The 20,717-nt window shown below is 41.7% G+C and overlaps 1 protein-coding gene across 2 annotated transcripts in view; it reads right to left on the bottom strand.

Moving 5' to 3' along the window:
- The window catches only part of LOC124606469 (unextended protein), a 532,433-nt gene that overhangs the window by 192,070 nt on the left and 319,646 nt on the right, over window positions 1-20,717 (bottom strand). The gene's annotated exons all lie outside the window — the stretch shown is intronic.

The raw sequence follows: 20,717 nt of genomic DNA on the forward strand, positions 1-20,717 counted from the left end.
TGCAAAAACTCAGGAAAACTTAAAGGACACAGTAGATACTCTGAAACTTGGTTCAGAAAAACATACAGAGGAAATAATTTCACTATCGGAGAAAGTAGCCGAACTTTCGGATCAGGTCACTAACTTATCTACAAAGGTAGATGATGATCTGAATGACACAAGACCCGTAGCCTTCACTGACACAGAAGAGTATGAACAAATAAGAAAATTCAAACAAAATCAAAATCAAATCAATACACAGTACAAAAGAGAAATCCGGGAAGTACAAGATCAGTTGACGCAGGTAATACAAGAATTACGTATTTCAGAGGACACTCGCGCTCCAATACGGGAAGAGGGACATAGAAATACGGAACAACCACAAAATAATAACACAGGACACTTCGGAAATTATGAAAGAAATTGGCAAGGCGCATTGGATTTTGAGATGGAACCGCCGAAACGAAGTAACAATGACCGACATGCGACTTGCCGACATGACGATTTTGACTATAAGCTGTTCATTCAAAACATTTAAGAATTCTGGCAACGACATTCATCCACAAGCGTGGCTCCATCAATTCTCTCATTGTTTTCCTCTCAACTGGTCGTTAGAACACAGATTAGAATTTATGTGTGGCTACTTGGAGAATGAACCAGCTGTAAGAATGCGATCGGTAATTCACGATTGCCACAGTGAAGGAGAGTTTTACCATGCCTTCCTCTCAGCATATTGGTCTCAAGCCACACAAGATCGAGTAAAACATAGCATCATAATGATGAAACGTTTCGAACAATCTGAATTTTCCAGTCTTATGAAATATTTTGAAGACATGTTGCATAAGAATCAGTATCTTTCAAACCCATACAGCCCCTCAGAACTCATCCGCATTTGCTTAATCAAACTGCCTGAACATTTACGACATATTATTTTGGCAGGACGTTGCAAAGACGACATTGAAGCATTTCAGGGACTCCTACAAGAATTAGAAATTGACACAGACAGTCGCCGGATGCGAAAACAGGAAAACAATCACTGCAGGTCACATACGTCACAATTCCGTGATGACAGAAACAATAACTGGACACGAAAAGGCTATTCTTACAACGCAAATCGTGACCAAAACAGACACCACCCATATGACAACCGTTGGCAGAGTAGTAATAACTACAGGGAAAGATCACCTCTCCGTGGTAATGACTATCACAGAGACAATAAGAGAAATAGACAATATGGGAACCAAAATAAATACTATCAAGGGAGGCAGAATAACTTCAGACGCAACAGTTCGGCGCAGAGTTACGATTCAGGGAGAAATTCTCCACCACATGACCGACAAACAAGAAACTATGTAAAGTACCGACAAAACGACAGACGTGAATTTCATCAGAACTGGCGGGATTCAAACAGAGCTGGGCCCTCTCGGCAAGGTGAATTTGTAGAAGTTAGGTCTCCTAATCCCAATGACGACGCGCGCCAACAAAGGAACAGACAATGACTCGCACCGCAGGCATCTGCGTGCGCCGGCTGGCTCAGAGAAAAATAACATAGACGCTAACCTTGAGAAAAATTCCAGTATTCTTTACCGACGTATACCACATGATAATTGCGTTGAAGTTGAAACTCTGCGTACTAGGAAGAATAAAGGTTTACACCACATTTCACATGTAAAACCGTTTATTGAGAGATAATCTGCTTTTTAACTTTGTCTTTGCCATAAAACTTTTCACTTCACATTTCTAGTATGCTTTGTCAGACTTAAGAAACTGTTAACATGCAACAATGTTTGAAGTTAAATATCCAGTCTAGAACCTAGGGAACATTTTTAAACAGAAATTACAAATGCATTGTTGTAGTGAATAGACGACACAGTGTTGTATTTGTACATTCTTGCTTGTTAGTTGCACGATTATGTAACGACTATAAGGCTCACATACTTAGAACATTTACCAGTACTGCTAATGAGATTTTAATGCAACATTTTGGTTTACTTGAAAATACATTCTGGGTTTAAAGTACTTTCTGTGAGATACCAGACGACACAGTGGTTAGTTTATGTGACAACTACACGGTTTTATCACGACGCTACTAATGAGTGAAAATTTACAATGTTTCTTTTGCAGTGTTTCTGTTTTATATCTGCACAGTTTTCTGTTTTATTCTGGAAAGTAAAACAGGTTTTAGTAGTAACTTTTGTAGCATAGCTACAATGAGACTGCCTTTTCCGTAGCACAACAATACGTTACAGTACAGTACTTTCTTCATCACGGCAATAAGCGTAATAACTAAGACATTTATACGCAAAGCATTTCACTTTTGTGTATTATGAGGTAACTACATTGACTTCTGCAGAACTTAGCTTTCGGAGGACGATAACTACGACACTTCCACACAGATTATGTTGCAACAAGACGCACATTTAGCGCTACAGTACACGTATTTGAGTCATTAATTTTGTACTTAAAACATTTATTTTTAAAGATTTTTGAATTACAAAGAAAGTTTTCCGTGATACATTTCATTCCATTGCTGTAATCTGTAACACCTGAGGGTATAATTACATTAATACTCAGGGGGGTACACGCTTACTTTGTGTACCATGTGTGTGGCAACCACAAGGAACCCTAGCTAATATGGTATTTGCTTATACAACTTTACACATCGGTACCATATTTCTCTAACACACAAATTACACAGCTATCTGATCATTTAACTGAGAGATAAACATTTTTTTACTACATCAGTGACACATGTTTACGCAATACACAGTTGGGTAACTTCACACTTATGAAACTGTATTTTGTCTGTACTTTGTAAACTGTTCATATTTTTTCGGAATCATTGTGATACTATGAGAGCTTTGAATGATGTATTTGGTAAGGGAGCATGATTTTAAAGTACGTTTGAGGTAGATGACACTATTGAAATGAGCAGAGAATTTTTTTTTAGGTTTTGAAATTATTGGAGGAAGCTACGACGATTTTGAGATTTGACTGAGGTGTTATGATGTTATTATTACGACGACGATGTGTACTATGCTGTTGAGATATGTTTATGATCAATAAGATGTTGCTACCATATATGAGGAATAAGAAGTATGTTGGAAACCAAGAATCGTACTTTAAGAGTTATGAAATGTGCGTAAATGCGTGACTGTATCACAATGCTGACGAATATTTTATTTGGACACTTATATTTATAGGATTTTCTTTCTACACATTTGCAACGCAAATTCTTGACCTGTGAAATATTTTTACATGAGACTGTCACTGTAGCGGAAACTGGTGTCGTAAATATTTCCGTAAGAAAGTTAAGTGACCACCTGCACGTAATGCGTCGCGGGCACCCACCTGGGCGACAGCCGCCCGAAAAAAAGCCATTAGCCTTTCAGCGGCACAGGTAGAAAAAAAAAAAAAAAAGGCCATTATCCTCGCGTTTTTATGCTTTGGTTTGCGTAATTGCTTATTTCATTTGACATCTGTTTTCCAGCTGTGTTGCAGCATTGGTTTCATAAAATAAAATTAAATGCATTTGCTAATGTGAACACTTTCTGTCAACAGATCTGTTAAATAATAATTTTGTGATCCACATTCTTCAAAAAAGGAGCACTTGGAAAGGAAAGAACAATAAGAAGGGACTAGTAACAGTAACTGCATACATAATTTTCTTTTCAAGTACATGGTAATATTTTTTTTACAATAAGTTGTTGTGGTGCACCACTTTAATTACATAGACATTAAGATGTGAATATACATTTCCCTGTCTGCATTGTTGTCTTTAATGTAATATTTTTTCTGCTTGAGCTTTGTCATGTATAGATATAAGTTTTATATTTTTTATATTTGCTGCTGCTGTTTGCCAGGCATAGTGCTACTGAATTTTAAATTGTGTTACTCTGCTAAGCCAGTTTTACTACTCATTTATTTTTCTTGTTGGTGCACATTGGCTCATATTAGTTGTAATGTTGCATTGCTTGGTAATTTAGATTTAGTGTAGCTTGCTTTGTGATTTTACATTTTTTTTTCATTGCTGTTTATATTAATTGTTTTATGTGATGCTGCATTGCCTCGTCCCTTGGTTTAGTATCTGAGCTCAGTAGATTTAAGTTAGCTTAAGAGGGGGTAGACTATATAAGAAACTAACTATTATAAATTTATAAGAAATAGGATACTGTACAGTGGAGAAAAACTATTATTGACAGAGGATGTGAACAAAATACAGAAGGCAGGCTTAGATAGGACTTTTTGGGAATAATGATGAACAAAGGGAGATCTCCATGCAAAATACTGCAGTAAAAAAAACCCTGTCCTTTCCCTTTTGTGTTATCCCACTATATGTTTGTGTACCCTTGTGTATTTGTTTTCTTCCTGTCTCTGTGTAGTTTCATAGAATTTTTTCTTCTTTTAATATTAAGCTACATTCACTATGATGAGGAATACTGTTATCCTCGAATATAATTGGCATTAATAATATGTTATTTACTTTGTAAAGATGTTAGACATTATTAATTCCATTCTGTTTAATGCTCATGTGTGAAGTTGATGTTTCAAAAGTTATTGTGATCTTTTATGTATGTACTCATGTCATAATTCCACTGATGTATATGTTAGTTCGATTCTTTTGTAAAGCCTGTACTACAGATGTTATCTGTATTATTATGTTCTTTAATGATTTATTTTGTACCTTTGTTATTGTATTTTTATGTTACCAATTGTAATTGTTACCAGTTCTTCAAATTAAGTAACATTTCACTGCACACGTTTCTGTTGGTCATAGTACATGGACAATATGTGAGAAGTAGGGACTGATAGTGTTTGCACGTGTGTTAATGATTCAGCAAGGGACTGGATAACAGCATTGCTGGATCTAAGGACAATTCCAGAAACTTTGTGAGTGCACAAGTGGTGGTTTATGGACTTGCTATATTGTCCGCAAGACTCTTCGATGGTGATTGTGCACCTGCACATTTGCAACAGATGGCTGCTGGCCGTCTCTACCAGGACTACAGTGGGTCTGCATCTTTGATGGCCCACCAATTGCTACAAGGACTGCAGTGGGTCTGCACCTCTGGTGGCCCACCAGTACCGTAATTTCTACCAGGACTACAGTGGGTCTGCTCTGTGATGACCTACCAATATTCATCAAAACTTCGAATGACTCTGCTGTGGGTTTGCTCCATTGTGGCCCATTACCTGTCAACATGTCAAGAGTCAGCACTGTCTTTCTGTTGGAAGGACAACACTACTACTTCAAGACGGCATGGAAATCCACTACTTCCGTGTGCATTGTCTTTTACTGCTCAGACTTTGAGAAAAGAAACGGCAGTTTCACTGTGATGAATGATCAGGACTGTCTTTATAGACTGTGAGAAAATTTGAGCTTTTGACCAACATAATATCAATAAGTGTGTGCATTTGATTTCTTTGTTTTTGTAATTATGAAAAATTTTATCAAATCATTATTGGCCACTGCCCAATCCAATTTCTAAAATTTTTTGTGGGGAGCATGGGGGCTATGTAAGTAGGCTGTTTAGGTTTTTTTATTGGTAACGCCACCTCTGTATGAAAATCACTGGCTGTGCTGTGTACAGTCTGTGGCTGCTTTGCATTGTTGTAATACTCGCCATTGTAGTGTTGGGCAGCGGCAGCTGGATGTGAACAGCGCGTAGCGTTGCGCAGTTGGAGGTGAGCCACCAGCAGTGGTGGATGTGGGGAGAGAGATGGCGGAGTTTTAAAATTTGTCATGAACTGCTATATTTATATATGATGATATCAAGGTAAATACATTGTTTGTTTTCTATTAATATCTTTCATTTGCTAACTATCCCTATCAGTAGTTAGTGCCTTCCGTAGTTTGAATCTTTTATTTAGCTGGCAGTAGTGGCACTCGCTGTATTACAGTAGCTTGAGCAGCTAAGATTTTTGTGAGGTAAGTGATTTGTGAAAGGTATAGTTTAATGTTAGTCAGGGCCATTCTTTTGTAGGGAATTTTGAAAGTCAGATTGCGTTGCGCTAAAAATAGTGTGTGTCACGTTAAGCACAGTCATGTATAATTGTTCAAAGGGGACGTTTCAGTCGAACGAGTGTTTTGCAAACCACCTCCTTTGTTGATGGACTACATTTTCTAAGCACTCTCCCAATGAATCTCAACCTGGCACCCGCCTTACCAACAGTTAGTTTTATATGATTATTCCATTTCAAATCATTCCGCACGCATACTCCCAGATATTTTACAGAAGTAACTGCTACCAGTGTTTGTTCCGCTATCATATAATCATATAATAAAGGATCCTTCTTTCTTTGTATTTGCAATACATTACATTTGTCTATGTTAAGGGTCAGTTGCCACTCCCTGCACCAAGTGCCTATTCGCTGCAGATCTTCCTGTATTTCGCTGCAATTTTCTAATGCTGCAGCTTCTCTGTACACTACTGCATCATCCGCGAAAAGCCGCATGGAACTTCCGACACTATCTACTAGGTCATTTACATACATTGTGAAAAGCAATGGTCTCATAACACTCCCCTGTGGCACGCCAGAGGTTACTTTAACGTCTGTAGACGTCTCTCCATTGATAACAACATGCTGTGTTCTGTTTGCTAAAAACTCTTCAATCCAGCCACACAGCTGGTCTGATATTCCGTAGGCTCTTACTTTGTTTATCAGGCGACAGTGCGGAACTGGTTCGAACGCCTTCCGGAAGTCAAGAAAAATAGCATCTACCTGGGAGCCTGTATCTAATATTTTCTGGGTCTCATGAACAAATAAAGCGAGTTGGGTCTCACACGATCGCTGTTTCCGGAATCCATGTTGATTCCTACGGAGTAGATTCTGGGTTTCCAAAAACGACATGATACTCGAGCAAAAGACATGTTCTAAAATTCTACAGCAGATCGACGTCAGAGATATAGGTCTATAGTTTTGCGCATCTGCTCGACGACCCTTCTTGAAGACTGGGACTACCTGTGCTCTTTTCAAATCATTTGGAACCCTCCGTTCCTCTAGAGACTTGCGGTACACGGCTGTTAGAAGGGGGGCAAGTTCTTTCGCGTACTCTGTGAGAATCGAACTGGTATGCCGTCAGGTCCAGTGGAGTTTCCTCTGTTGAGTGATTTCAGTTGCTTTTCTATTCCTTGAACACTTATTTCGATGTCAGCTATTTTTTCGTCCGTGCGAGGATTTAGAGAAGGAACTGCAGTGCGGTCTTCCTCTGTGAAACATGTACAAATTAACGAACATTAATATTTTATTGCCATGTCCTGTCCTTACAGATAACGTGCTATGACAACGTTCATTTCAATACTGTTCTGCCATATAAGGTTTTGTTGCTCGTATGTTGGCAGTGGGAGTCGCATTTTCGCGAGCTTTGCCCCAGTTATATTCCGTGTGGAGCGCATGTAGTACATCTCAATATGATGTGGTTCAGCTCTCCGTCGTCTTTTATATATTTACTTCAAATGGGAGAATCTATCACTCCGACTTATAGAGGAGCGCAGATAAACGTGCTACCTCAACGTTGTTTGACTACTTTATACCATACGTCTCCTTGGAAGACTCTTCCAAAAAAAATTGGCTCTGAGCACTATGGGACTTAACATCTGAGGTGGTCACCTAGAACAAAACTGCTTAAGCCTAACTAACCTAAGGACATCACACACCTCCATTCCCGAGGCAGGATTCGAACCTGCGACCGTAGCGGTCCCGCGATTCCGGACTGAAGCGCGTAGAACCGCTCGGAAACCGCGGCCGGCTGAAGACTGTTCCAGTTGCACCGCTATTTTGTTGGTATGGTGCACTGGTGTGGAGCATACTTAAACCAAATTTTCCTGCTACGATGTTTGCCATAGCTTGTTCCCATTGCTGGTGTATATATATATATATATATATATATATATATATATATATATATATATATAGAGAGAGAGAGAGAGAGAGAGAGAGAGAGAGAGAGAGAGAGAAATTCCGAATACGCAACCTGCATAAGAAGCATGTTTCCTGCTTTGACACTAACTTTTGCAAAGTCATTAAATATATCGTTGTGTCGTATATGAGTCCCTTTAACCATATTAAATATATTCCTTGTCTTTTATCATCAATTCCAACATGTCAGACTGATGCATGGTTTTCACTTCTATGCTGTAATTGTTCAAACGCACTTTTAGGATCTGTAAGAGTCAGTGTTTTATTAATGAAGAGGCACTCCAGTTCCTGTTTGTACTTTTTCGATGTCCAAGACCGGTTTCGGCATTCACATCCAGATTCAAGTGGATCTGAAAAGCTGTTCTGTTGTAAAGCGCCGTAAAATTATAATTTGGGCATTTGATGTTGCTTAACAGCACAGATCTCTAAATCTACTTGAAAATTATCTGGATGTGGAGGACGAAACTGGTCTTGAACTTTGAAGAAGTACATGTCACAATTAGTGGCTCTGAGCACTATGGGACTCAACATCTTAGGTCGTAAGTCCCCTAGAACGTAGAACTACTTAAACCTAACTAACCTAAGGGCATCACACACACCCATGCCCGAGGCAGGATTCGAACCTGCGACCGTAGCAGTCCCGCGGTTCCGGACTGCAGCGCCAGAACCGCTAGACCACCGCGGCCGGCCTCACAATTAGTGTTTTGCTCCGTTTCTTCCATACTAAACGTAATAGTACTGCAAAAGTAACAGTAGTAAAACAGAAGACTACTTACTTGGGGTAGTGAAAATTTTCTCGCTGTTGTAAGACTGGGCAATAATACAGGAGTTTGAAAGAAAGTATGGAAACACAATAAATACAATACTTTACCGTACCTAAAACGGCGTAGGAAAGCCGTTGTCATTCAAAACAGATTCCAGTCGTCTCAGAGTGGTTGACTAAAGGTTTTGTATGGTTTGGAAAGAAATCTTATACCATTCTTCCTGCAAAATAGTGGCAGGTTCCGGCAACGATGATGAAGTTGGACAGCGATCACACACCCTTATCTCCAAAGGAGACCACGAAGACTACATATTATTGAGATCTGGTGACTGTAGTGGTCAGTGAAAATGCAACGACTCATCCTCGGATTCACCAAACCAGTTCCGGACGATGCGAGTTGAGTGAAGAGAGGACCATAGCATCACCATTTGGGAACAAACATTGTAGCGTGGGATGGACCTGATCAGCCAAGATGATCACATATTCCTTGGCAGTAATGCGACTTCCAGAGGAACTATGGGGCGTATGGAATACCACAACTTAGCTGCCCAAATCATCACCCAACCTCCGCCATGTTTCACTCTTGGGACGTAAACTCTGTCAGAAGCTGGAAGTAGCGTACTGCAACGCTAATCCGATCAAATGACTTCCTTCTATTGCTCCATACTCCAGGTTTACGGGTATTTGCTTCATAGGTGAGTAGTTTCGGAATTCAAGCTCGCACTGAAATTCCTTGCTTATCGAGCTCACTTCGTGTTTTCGTGCCGACAGAGTTCTCGAGGGCGATCCTCAGTTCTACACTGACATTTGCAGCTTTTTTTCTTATTCTTCGTCACAATCCTCATTGAGCGGCCATCACGATCAATCAACAACACTTCCGTCCGCGTTGTGACTTACCGGATGAATTTTTTCCGCTTTCCCTGTATACGGCGTCAATCTTCGATGCGGTGCCTCTTGAAACACCATACACTTCGCCTTTCTTGGTTACGGAAGTACCCACCATACGAGGACCAACAATTTGCCGTCATTAAATTTGACGTAGGTCCGACATAATGCACTCACAACGACTACCACCTGCAGCGTACTGAGGTCATTGAACGGGTGCTGTTCACGCTCAGATACCACAATTCAACCTGCCAGCTGGGCTACCATCTGCATTTATCTTCAAACATGCATTTCTCGCTGTATGTCCTTTTTTTATCCATACTCTGCATATGCAACCATCTTTCACGTATGTTTTGGATTCGTCAGTGTGTATTCAAATGCAGGATATCTGAGTAACCATATTCCAGGTGAGTCGTTACACCAATGCCAACGGTTATTCGTTGACTCCTACATAATCAGTCGTGGAGGTATGTACCGTCTATGCAACTAAATGAAGGCACTTTGTTTATTGCCATACGCGTTTCGATTCTTCTACACTGCTGGCCACCGTAAATGCAACACCCTGAAGGAAGCATCCGAATCAAGTGAAATTTACACCATGGGTTTGCAGCGATGAGATATGCAACTGATTAGAATTTCAGCGCAGACGCACATCACGCGCGCCTGTGGCGCCACCTCATAGCGCCATTTAAGGCTTGGCGATTTCGACGAGTGTACGTTCGGCACGTGTGTTTATCTTGTGGTTGTTTCACAAGACGATCAGTTATGCCTCGTAGACAACAGCGAACATCATTTGATCAAGTATCCGAGTTCGACAGAGGAAGGATAGTGGCTTACCGAGATTGTGGATTATCATACAGAGAAATCGCTAGTCGTGTTGGACGAAACCAAACAACTGTATTGCGGATATGTGACCGTTGGATGCAGGAGGGTACGGCGGACCGACGTGGTCGATCGCATTCACCTCGGTGCACCACTGCACGTGCTGATAGGCAAATTGTGCGCATGGCAGTGACGGATCGCTCAGTGACATCCCGAACCATAGCACAGCACATTGCGTCTGTAACATATCATCCAGTGTCTGCGCGTACCATTCGACGCCGTTTACAGCAGAGTGGTCTGTCCGCAAGACGTCCATTGCTTCGTCCACCATTGACGCAGAACCACAGACGTCTCCGTCGCCAATGGTGTGATGAGAGACGGATGTGGACGGCAGAATGGAATGACGTTGTCTTTACTGACGAGGCACGCTTCTGTCTGCAGCACCACGATGGTCGGATTCGAGTGTGGAGACACCGTGGAGAGAGGAGGCTGGACAGCTGCATTATGCACCGCCACACTGGTCTTGCACCGGGTATTATGGTATGGGGCGGTATTGGATATTACTCTCGCACGCCTCTAGTACGCATTGCCGGTACTTTAAATAGCCGGCGCTACATATCCGAGGTGCTGGAGCCAGTTATCCTTCCTTACCTTCAGGGCTCGGCCACAGCCATATTTCAACAGGATAATGCGCGACCACACGTGGCACGCATTGTCCATAGGTTATTCGTCAATAACCAGATTGAAGTGCTTCCCTGGCCGGCTCGCTCTCCGGATCCTTCGCCGATAGAAAACATGTGGTCCATGGTTGCTCAACGAGTGACCCAGATTACATCCCCAGCTGCCACACCAGATGATCTTTGGCAACGTGCGGAAGCTGCTTGAGCTGCTGTACCCCAGGAACACATCCAACGTCTCTTTGACTCAATGTCGAGACGTGTGGCAGCGGTGATCTCCAACAATGGCGGCTACTCTGGCTACTGATTCTGACAGGAACCACATGTCACAGACGTCTGTAAACGTAATCATTTGATACTTGGTCCACATGTTATCTACAAAATACATTTTGTTGTGCTACCTCTTGTCTTTCTTGGTGTTGCATTTACGGTGGCCAGCAGTGTATTTGTGAAGCATAATCAGTGGCCTGAAATACAAGTTTTCTTTTATATATACAATTAACAACCCTGCGTAACCGCGGGACAAGGCGCAAACGATAGAATAGATATAGTAGATATAATATCCCGCTGTATTACATTTTGTCGTGTTTTTCTCTTGTTTTTTAGGTTAGAAGAAAATTTTGTAGTACAAGTTCCATGCTGTGAATGTATCGTTGGGTGTTACTTAAGACTTCCAGCGTTGTTAACTCATGTGTGTGGTCCTGGAGATGTATTTATTAGTTTTCATACTCCAGCTGGCCGATTTCTGGCGTTCTTTCATATACATTTGTCACATCGCATGTATCACTTAATGTGTAATCCCTGTTTCTTTAGTATATTTGCTATCTTATGTACTGCTTTGTGTCTGTATGCAAGAGTGTCCCATTTTTTCTATTATTCATGTCACGAGTGTTACCCTTTTCTGTTTCCGTGTTTGTTGTAGTGTCTGTTGGGTTCTTTGGTGTTTGTGTTCTCTGCTTGTTTTGATTTTTCTTTAGCAGGGTTTTAATTTTTTGGTTGAGGTTTTGTACTATACAGGGTGCTGTAACCATTGTTTGTGGCTATGAATTGTACTGTTTGTAATTCTTTTACATAGTGTCTTTTGCTGAGTGCGATGTTATTTAGTCTGTGTAGCATGTGTCGTAGGGCCGCTAATTTTTGATTTTGCAGGTGGCTAGATAAAGCATGTATAATTATGTCTGTGGCTGTTGGCTTTCTGAAGATGTCAAATATGTGTTTATTGTTGTCTCTCTTTATTGTTACATCCAAGAAATGTACCATATTTGCTTTTGTGTTTCTTTTTCCATGGTGAATTGAATATTTTTTGTATGTTGTTTATATCTGCATGAAGGTTATCAATTTTCTCTGTTGGTTCATCAACCATACAGATTATGTCGCCTACATACAGTGACTGTACCAGTAAAGAACTTTGTATCCCTTCTTTGAGATGACTGTATCTCAAAGATTGTGTTTCAGTGTTCCTGAAATTGGGGGTCCCATTGGAAGCCCATCTTCTTGTAAGTAAAATTCCCTGTCAAATTGGAAGCAATTTTGGGATGTTATTGTTTTGAGGGTTTTAGTTATTTCATTAATATTGTCTGCACGTAGTTTGTTGTATGTCAGTAAGTTTTCTTCAATTAGTTTTATTGTGTCTGTAGTGGGTATTGTGGTGTACGTGTTCTGTGTGTCAAAAGAGATTAATGTTGCTGTTTGTGGGATGTGTAAGACTTATTTGTTTTGTGAGTTCATTTGTGTTTTTCACTGCTCTGCTGTTTTCCAATTCATAATGCTGCATTATGACTTTGTTCGTGTGTGTTGCCACATGTTATGATTGTGCATTCATGAAATTAATAACAGGCCTCAATGGAATATGGGGTTTGTGGACCTTGGGTGGGCTTCTGAGTGTTGGTGCTTTAGGGTTCTGTGTGATGTGTTGTTTTTGTTTATCTGTATGTTCCTGATGTCTTTGAGGTTGTTTTTTATGTATGTCTGGAAGTGTGCTGTTTATCGGATTTTAGTTTTGTGATATTGTTAGAAGATATGAAATCTTTAGTTTTTTCTATACATTGTTCTTTATTGATCAGTACTGTGCTGTTCCCTTTATCAGCTCTAGTGAGTATGATGTTAGCTTGCAGTTTTTCTTTTACTTTCTTAGTGGTGTTTTTTCTGTTTGAAGTTAACTGTTTTGCTCTTTCTGTGACATGGTGATTATGTTGTTTATTTATTTAATAGTTCTCATGTTGGCCCGATATTTTCAGTGCTATTTTCTTTTTTCTCTTCCTCTGTCAGGATGCTTTTTTGTTTTTACCTTCGCTGAACACATGATGAAACATGGACATGAACCATCCAACATGGAATGTGACATGACAGTTATCAGAGTGAATAACCGCCACAAAAAGCTCCTGGCATTACAAGAAAACTTTCACATATAAAGAGCCACTGCAATAGAAAACAAGGAACCCAAAGACCTAATCCATATAAACAATAACTCTCTGATCATGCTAGCCACCAAAACAAAAAAAGAGGGAAAGGAGATTCATTAAATATTTACCCTGGTTACATTTCGATTTGTTATTGTTTTGGTGGCCAGTATAATCAGACAGTTATTGTTGGGTTCTTTCTTCTCTATTGGAGTGGCTAGTTGTATGTGAAAGTTTTCTTGTAATGCCAAGAGTTTTTGTGGTGGTTATTCACTCTGATAACTGTCATGTCATATTCCACGATGGATGGTTCATGTCCATGTTTTATCAGGTGTTCAGCGAAGGTAAAAACAAAAAACATCCTAACACAGGAATATATATATATATATATGTTTGTGAGGAAGATGTAAAGCAAACTAGGGGTCACGAGATGTGCCCCGCAGTCGCTGTCTTGACAGTATCTGCAGAGGAAATGGCTAGGCCGCTGGCCACAAATAGGCCGTGACGTAGACTCTGGGATGGCTGGCCGCACCCAAGCAGCGGCCACGACGCAAAGTAACAAAGACTCGCCTCAGCGCCTGTTCAGATCCAGGGCAACAGAAGCTGCACTGACATTTTGTCGCTCTCACTTTTGACAGCGCTGTACCCACTGTGGAAACAGAACAGTTTATACCAAAGGATAGCGATATGCGCGTATATATATATATATATATATATATATATATATGGTGGCAGTATCGCACACACAAGACATAAAAGGGCAGTGAGTAGGCGGAGCTGTCATTTGTACCCTGGTGACTCGGGTGAAAAGTTTTCTGTCATGGTTATGGCCGCACGACGGGAGACTCAAGACGAAATGGAAGATGGAGCTCGACGCATTGGACATTCTATTTTGGAAATCGTTATGGAAATCAATATTCCGAGATCCACAGTGTCAAGAACCACCGTGAATACCAAATTTCAGGCATTACCTGTCACCGCAGACAATGCAGTGGCAGATGACAATCACTTAACGGCCGAGAGCAGCGGCGTTTGTGTGGAATCGTCAGTGCTAACACACAAGCAACAGTGCGTCAAATTACCGCAGAAATCAATGTTGGACGTGCGACGAACGTATTCCTTAGGACAGTGCGGCGAAATTTGGCGCTAATGGGGTACGCAGCAGACGATCGATGTGAGTGCCTTTGCTAACAACACGATATCGCCTGCACCTCCTTCCTGAGCACGTGACCGTGCATATTGGACCCCAGACGACTGGAGAACCCTGGCTTTGTCAGGTGAGTCACGATTTCAGTTGGTAATAGCCGACAGTAGGTTAGGGTGTGGCGCAAAGACCACGAAGCCATGGACCCAAGTCCTCACCAAGGCACTGTGCAAACTGGCTGTGGTTCCATAATGGTGTGAGCTGTGTTCACATGGAATGGACTTGAACCTCTGGTCCAACTGAATCGATCATTCCGTGGAAACGGTTATCTTCGGATACTTGGAGACCATTTGCTGCCCTGCGTGGACTTCATATTCCAAAATAACGATGTCATGTCATCGGGCCACAGTATTACGCAATTGGTTTGAAGAACATTCTGAACAATTTGAACGACTGATTCGGCCACCCACATCGCCCAACATGAACTCCATCAAACATCTACAGGACGTAATCGAGATGTCAGGTCGTGCACAAAATCCGGCACTGACCACATTTTACCAACTATGGAGGACTATGGGGGTAAAATGGCTATTTCTGCAGGGAACTTCCAACGACTTGGGGAGTCCATACCAGTTCGAGTAGCTGTACTGTACTGGGCAAAAGTAGGTCCGACACGATATTAACAGCTATCCCATGACTTTTGTACGTGTGTAGCGAGGTATGTGTATGTGTGTATCCACAGTTATCCTACTAAGCCACTGTGTATTTTGGGTGGCGGAGGTTTCTTCGTAGCCATCTTAGCGATTTTCTGTCCTCTCCATTCGCGTACATAGCGAGGGAAAAATTACTACCTACATGCCTCTACGTGCAGTGATCTCCCATTTTTTCCTTATGATCCTTACGCGAGATATACTACAGTAGCAGCAAATACGAAGGGGTCGGTGGAATGAAGCGCTACCGTCAATTTACCTAGTGTTAGTCTTGTATTATCTGTTGTATTTTCGATGCACTTCATGATGGTAAAATGTATTGCAGTTATCTTTGTACGAGTATTAAGAACTGATTGCTAGACAAGGTGTCCCAGGAGGAATGGTCAATATTCAGGGTTGTCCTATGGACACGTGTATGGAGAACATTACACGCGGAAAATTTCTACCTATTTCACATACAGCGTGTCCACGATCTTCACATTGGCGACACTGCCAGGAGACTTGAATTTTGTCATCGGTTAAACAAAAATCGTCATTTGCTTCTATTAGTAGTATTCACTGATATAGCTACGTTGATAATGGATGGAATCAACTACACATGTAGGTCAGAGAGAGCCGACAGGCTGCAGTGGAAACCAATTTCAGTTTTTCTTTTCTTTCTTTTTTCGGTGAATGTTTGGTGCGGCATAGTCGCTAGTATGTTGACAGGTCTATTTCATTTTATAAGAACCAATGACGTGACAGAATTACTTGATTTTTTTTGAAGAATTCGTTTGTTGAACCCCATGAGGACGTGTCTGTGGCCGCACGGACTACCAAGTACTTTCAGCATGACGGACCCCCTTCACATTTTACCAGACGTGTGAGAGAACATCTCAACCGCACTTACCCTACTCGCACGAGGGGTGGTGGTATTTCAATTAACTGGCCACCAAGATCGCCAGACTTTGCGCAATTAGAGTTTTGTTTATCAGGTTGGATGAAGTCTGAGATGTGCAAACGGAAGGTGAATCTGTTTAGCAAGAGTAATAGAAGGCAAACTTCAGACTACCTAAGAGATCAAAACGAAAATTTCTGTTCCGACACTGACAATTTTGAGTGTTTATGGGAAAAGTTCAAGGCAATCGTAAAATGCGTTTTAGACCGGTACGTGCCGAGTAAAACTGTGAGGGACGGGAAAAACCCACCGTGGTTCAACAACAAAGTTAGGAAACTACTGCGAAAGCAAAGAGAGCTTCACTACAAGTTTAAACGCAGCCAAAACCTCTCAGACAAACAGAAGCTAAACGATGTCAAAGTTAGCGTAAGGAGGGCTATGCGTGAAGCGTTCAGTGAATTCGAAAGTAAAATTCTATGTACCGACTTGACAGAAAATCCCAGGAAGCTCTGGTCTTACGTTAAATCAGTAAGTAGCTCGAAACAGCATATCCAGACACTCCTGGATGATGATGGCATTGAAACAGAGGATGACACGCGTAAAGCTGAAATACTAAACACCTTTTTCCAAAGCTGTTTCACAGAGGAAGACCGCACTGCAGTTCCTTCTCTAAATCCTCGCACAAACGAAAAAATGGCTGACATCGAAATAAGTGTCCAAGGAATAGAAAAGCAACTGGAATCACTCAACAGAGGAAAGTCCACTGGACCTGACGGGATACCAATTCGATTCTACACAGAGTACGCGAAGGACTTGCCCCCCTTCTAACAGCCGTGTACCTCAAGTCTCTAGAGGAAAGGAAGGTTCCAAATGATTGGAAAAGAGCACAGGTAGTTCCAGTCTTCAAGAAGGGTCGTCGAGCAGATGCGCAAAACTATAACCTATGTCTCTGACGTCGATCTGTTGAATTTTACAACACGTTTTTTGCTCGCGTATCTTCTTGTTTCTGGAAACCCAGAATCAACATGGATTCCGGAAACAGCGATCGTGTGAGACCCAACTCGCTTTATTTGTTCATGAGACCCAGAGAATATTAGATACAGGCTCCCAGATAGATGCCATTTTCTTTGACTTCCGGAAGGCGTTCGATACAGACCAGCTGTGTGGCTGGATTGAAGAGTTTTTAGCAAACAGAACACAGCATTTTGTTCTCAATGGGGAGACGTCTACAGACGTTAAAGTAACCTCTGGTGTGCCACAGAGGAGTGTTATGGGACCATTGCTTTTCACAATATATATAAATGATCTAGTAGATGGTGTCGGAAGTTCCATGCGGATTTCGCGGATGATGCTATAAATACAGAGAAGTTGCAGCATTAGAAAATTGTAGCGAAATGCAGGAAGATCTGCAGCGGATAGGCACTTGGTGCAGGCAGTTACTTCTGTGAAATGTCGGAGTATGCGTGCGGAACGATTTGAAGTGGAATGATCATATAAAATTAATTGTTGGTAAGGCGGGTGCCAGGTTGAGATTCACTGGGAGAGTCCTTAGAAAATGTAGTCCATCAACAAAGGAGGTGGCTTACAAAACACTCGTTCGACCTATACTTGAGTATTGCTGATCAGTGTGGGATCCGTACCAGATCGCGTTGACGGAGGAGATAGAGAAGATCCAAAGAAGAGCGGCGCGTTTCGTCACAGGGTTATTTGGTAAGCGTGATAGCGTTACGGAGATGTTTAGCACTCAAGTGGCAAGAGAGGCGCTCTGCGTTGCGGTGTAGCTCGCTGTCCAGGTTTCGAGAGGGTGCGTTTCTGGATGAGGTATCGAATATATTGCTTCCCCCTACTTATAGCTCCCGAGGAGATCACGAATGTAAAATTAGAGAGATTCGAGCGCGCACGGAGGCTTTCCGGCAGTCGTTCTTCCCGCGAACCATACGCGACTGGAACAGGAAAGGGAGGTAATGACAGTGGCACATAAAGTGCCCTCCGCCACACACCGTTGGCTGGCTTGCGGAGTATAGATGTAGATGTAGAAGTAGAATACACGAGACTAACTGCTTGGTCACATCATGGACGCTGGCTCGCCCGTTAGGGAGCGTGCAGAGGCTGTCAGATAAGCAGCACGACATGTTCTATCGAGAGTGCACTGATACAGTGAAGCTGACAATGGGATATTCAAACGTAACCGTGTACTGGCGCAAGAGCTGTAATGTTACGTGTACGATAATGCTTAGATGTGAACGTGCTATTGTAAAACGCACTGTTACACATGCCTGTATGTGTAAATCTGACAATGTGTTGAATAACAGAGAAAATACCAATGTACATTTCACGTGTTCTGTCTCGAAAACCATTCGGAACACGTCCCATGTCCATATAGAGTTTTTTTACTTCAAATGATCGTTCCTGTCGTATCCTTGAATAGTGACCATTCCTCCTGGTACATCCTGTATACCATCTTCTGTCTTACTGCTTTTATGTTCTTGTCTTTGAATTTAAGCAACATATAACGTACAATAACATATAACGACGTTCTCGTGGTTTAGCACTCTTACGCAGACCCTTCAGCTGTCATGCAGAAGTACGTCTCGTACACGACTACGTCGTCTTTCCTCCAAAGATTTCCATTCAAAGTCCCCGAGGATCTTTGGTCTACTCCCGTGTAGACAATTCCCAACTGTTACGACCCCAGCAGCACTTCTCTGAAACTGTTCCATATCTTCCGTCAAGCATACTTGATAATGATCCCAAACGCTGGAGCATTACCCGAAGATTACTGCCACCAGCGTATCGTATGCAAATTATTGTAGAGACGCACTGCATTCTGTTAGTTATTTCCAACAAATTCGCCTTTAATGCTACTGATTTTACACACTCCTCCCATTTGAAATCTCTTTTTAGTATTATCCTCAAATATTGAAAAGATGCTACATGAACCAAATATTCCCACCAACTTTGTAATCCGATACTATTGGGTTCTTTCTCTTGTTTATAGGCATTATCTTTCATGTATCACACACTGTAAGAAAGCTGCCATTCATTGCACCAAGCGGAAATCTTGTCCAAGGTTTTCTGCATTTCTTTACAATCTTCCAGCGATGATACATTCCCGAAGACAACTTCGTCGCTGGCGAATACTCCACAGAGCTGCTGATCCTATCCGATAAATTGTTTCTGTGTACTGAAAACATTGCAGGTCCTACTAAGTTTTCTTGTCGATTGCGTATGTAATAGCCCCCTAACGTAATGTGTGAGGGTCATATCGAATCTATTAAAATTCAGTGATCTTTGTCTACTGTATTTATGAGATCACAGGAGCGAACAAATTGTTTTAGCATACAACTTTATGGATTTCTGCTGGATTACATAGTGAACTGATTGATGCCGAAAATGTTGCCTAATTTGAGTGTTGAGAGTATATCGGTCAGTGTTGACCGTAACTGAAAGTTTTGTTCTGGAGAACCTGAAGATGCTGGAGGTAACTGTCAAATTCCATTCACGATATCTCACAGACATGCACCGCCCGCCAAACGGTCCGCCACTTTTAAAGAGTGAGTGCAATTGGTAGCATAAGTCGCAATCTTCGTGACGACAGCATATAACCAGTCCGGTCGCAAAGCCAATCTCTTGTCTCATGTGAGACAAAGGAATTTGACTGAGTGTTGTTGCAAGTTGGCGTTTTAGGTGCGTGAGCTTCGTAATGAACAGGATTCCTTGTCCCTTTGTTGGGAGTTCTTTAGTCCTGCATAATTGAAGTTATGGCATCTCTTGGAGAGTGCAGTGACATCGTTGTAGAGCAGTGGTCATCAAACTGCGGCCCGCGGTTCTCAGCCGTATTTTATCATAATATGATTCTAGCAATCACGCAACAGCAGAATCCAGAAACATTAACTAACGTTAAGGCTTCTTAGAAATGTATTTTTCTTGCTCAGTAATAAACAAAAATAGTTACAGACACAGTAATATTTTAAGAAGCGCTTAATTGTAATCGGTGGTGAGCTAAGTCAAGTTTGACGCTTACGTCAGGGGCAGTGTGTTACGAAGTGCGGCCAATGCGGGGTTAATAGAAGTGAGAATGCGAATATCCTATTGTTTTTCTTTCTCTGCTGACAACTCACCAGCGAGCTCAGCTAGCACCGATCGACTACTATGGTATATACAGGGTGTTACAAAAAGGTACGGCCAAACTTTCAGGAAACATTCCTCACACACAAAGAAAGAAAATATGTTATGTGGACATGTGTCCGGAAACGCTTTCTTTCCATGTTAGAGCTCATTTTATTACTTCTCTTCAAATCACATTAATCATCGAATGGAAACACACAGCAACAGAACATTTGCACTGAAATGAGGATTGACACATTGTTGGATGAACCATTCGCAGAAGTGTACCCGTGGAGGCCAATCAGCTGCCGATAGTGCCTGCACACGCTGTACATGGTACGGAAACAACTGGTTTTCCCGTAGCACTCTCCATACAGTGACGTGGTCAACGTTACCTTGTACAGCAGCAAGTTCTCTGACGCTGAGTTTCTGGA

Source organism: Schistocerca americana, chromosome 1 (genome assembly GCF_021461395.2).
Source record: "Schistocerca americana isolate TAMUIC-IGC-003095 chromosome 1, iqSchAmer2.1, whole genome shotgun sequence".
Classification (NCBI taxonomy): domain Eukaryota; kingdom Metazoa; phylum Arthropoda; class Insecta; order Orthoptera; family Acrididae; genus Schistocerca; species Schistocerca americana.